This window comes from Ixodes scapularis, unplaced genomic scaffold (assembly GCF_016920785.2).
Source record: "Ixodes scapularis isolate PalLabHiFi unplaced genomic scaffold, ASM1692078v2 PGA_scaffold11__112_contigs__length_91849675, whole genome shotgun sequence".
Lineage (NCBI taxonomy): Eukaryota > Metazoa > Arthropoda > Arachnida > Ixodida > Ixodidae > Ixodes > Ixodes scapularis.
In genome coordinates, this window is record NW_024609837.1 from 81,074,323 (window position 1) to 81,076,810 (window position 2,488).

A 2,488-nucleotide genomic window follows, 5' to 3' on the forward strand; every position below is an offset into this window, starting at 1 on the left:
GAGCGCACTCTCTGAAGACGCACTTTTGGCGCCGTTTCATTGGCTCATTCGGAGCGTGGCATCGGCTGTAATCTCGGTGATATCGAACCTCCGAAGACAGCAGGCTCTCTGAAGACGCACTTTTGGCGCCGTTTCATTGGCTCGTTCGGAGCGTGGCATCGGCTGTAATCTCGGTGATATCAAACCTCCGAAGACAGCAGGCTCTCTGAAGACGCACTTTTGGCGCCGTTTCATTGGCTCATTCGGAGCGTGGCATCGGCTGTAATCTCGGTGATATCGAACCTCCGAAGACAGCAGGCTCTCTGAAGACGCACTTTTGGCGCCGTTTCATTGGCTCATTCGGAGCGTGGCATCGGCTGTAATCTCGGTGATATCGAACCTCCGAAGAGAGCGCACTCTCTGAAGACGCACTTTTGGCGCCGTTTCATTGGCTCATTTGGAGCGTGGCATCGGCTGTAATCTCGGTGATATCGAACCTCCGAAGACAGCAGGCTCTCTGAAGACGCACTTTTGGCGCCGTTTCATTGGCTCATTCGGAGCGTGGCATCGGCTGTAATCTCGGTGATATCGAACCTCCGAAGACAGCGGGCTCTCTGAAGACGCACTTTTGGCGCCGTTTCATTGGCTCATTCGGAGCGTGGCATCGGCTGTAATCTCGGTGATATCGAACCTCCGAAGACAGCAGGCTCTCTGAAGACGCACTTTTCGCGCCGTTTCATTGGCTCATTCGGAGCGTGGCATCGGCTGTAATCTCGGTGATATCGAACCTCCGAAGAGAGCGCACTCTCTGAAGACGCACTTTTGGCGCCGTTTCATTGGCTCATTCGGAGCGTGGCATCGGCTGTAATCTCGGTGATATCGAACCTCCGAAGACAGCAGGCTCTCTGAAGACGCACTTTTGGCGCCGTTTCATTGGCTCATTCGGAGCGTGGCATCGGCTGTAATCTCGGTGATATCGAACCTCCGAAGACAGCAGGCTCTCTGAAGACGCACTTTTGGCGCCGTTTCATTGGCTCATTCGGAGCGTGGCATCGGCTGTAATCTCGGTGATATCGAACCTCCGAAGACAGCAGGCTCTCTGAAGACGCACTTTTGGCGCCGTTTCATTGGCTCATTCGGAGCGTGGCATCGGCTGTAATCTCGGTGATATCGAACCTCCGAAGACAGCAGGCTCTCTGAAGACGCACTTTTGGTGCCGTTTCATTGGCTCATGCGGAGCGTGGCATCGGCTGTAATCTCGGTGACATCGAACCTCCGAAGAGAGCGCACTCTCTGAAGACGCACTTTTGGCGCCGTTTCATTGGCTCATTCGGAGCGTGCCATCGGCTGTAATCTCGGTGATATCGAACCTCCGAAGAGAGCGCACTCTCTGAAGACGCACTTTTGGCGCCGTTTCATTGGCTCATTCGGAGCGTGGCATCGGCTGTAATCTCGGTGATATCGAACCTCCGAAGACAGCAGGCTCTCTGAAGACGCACTTTTGGCGCCGTTTCATTGGCTCATTCGGAGCGTGGCATCGGCTGTAATCTCGGTGATATCGAACCTCCGAAGACAGCAGGCTCTCTGAAGACGCACTTTTGGCGCCGTTTCATTGGCTCATTCGGAGCGTGGCATCGGCTGTAATCTCGGTGATATCGAACCTCCGAAGACAGCAGGCTCTCTGAAGACGCACTTTTGGCGCCGTTTCATTGGCTCATTCGGAGCGTGGCATCGGCTGTAATCTCGGTGATATCGAACCTCCGAAGACAGCAGGCTCTCTGAAGACGCACTTTTGGCGCAGTTTCATTGGCTCATTCGGAGCGTGGCATCGGCTGTAATCTCGGTGATATCGAACCTCCGAAGACAGCAGGCTCTCTGAAGACGCACTTTTGGCGCCGTTTCATTGGCTCATTCGGAGCGTGGCATCGGCTGTAATCTCGGTGATATCGAACCTCCGAAGACAGCAGGCTCTCTGAAGACGCACTTTTGGCGCCGTTTCATTGGCTCATTCGGAGCGTGGCATCGGCTGTAATCTCGGTGATATCGAACCTCCGAAGACAGCAGGCTCTCTGAAGACGCACTTTTGGCGCCGTTTCATTGGCTTATTCGGAGCGTGGCATCGGCTGTAATCTCGGTGATATCGAACCTCCGAAGACAGCAGGCTCTCTGAAGACGCACTTTTGGCGCCGTTTCATTGGCTCATTCGGAGCGTGGCATCGGCTGTAATCTCGGTGATATCGAACCTCCGAAGACAGCAGGCTCTCTGAAGACGCACTTTTGGCGCCGTTTCATTGGCTCATTCGGAGCGTGGCATCGGCTGTAATCTCGGTGATATCGAACCTCCGAAGACAGCAGGCTCTCTGAAGACGCACTTTTGGCGCCGTTTCATTGGCTCATTCGGAGCGTGGCATCGGCTGTAATCTCGGTGATATCGAACCTCCGAAGACAGCAGGCTCTCTGAAGACGCACTTTTGGCGCCGTTTCATTGGCTCATTCGGAGCGTGGCATC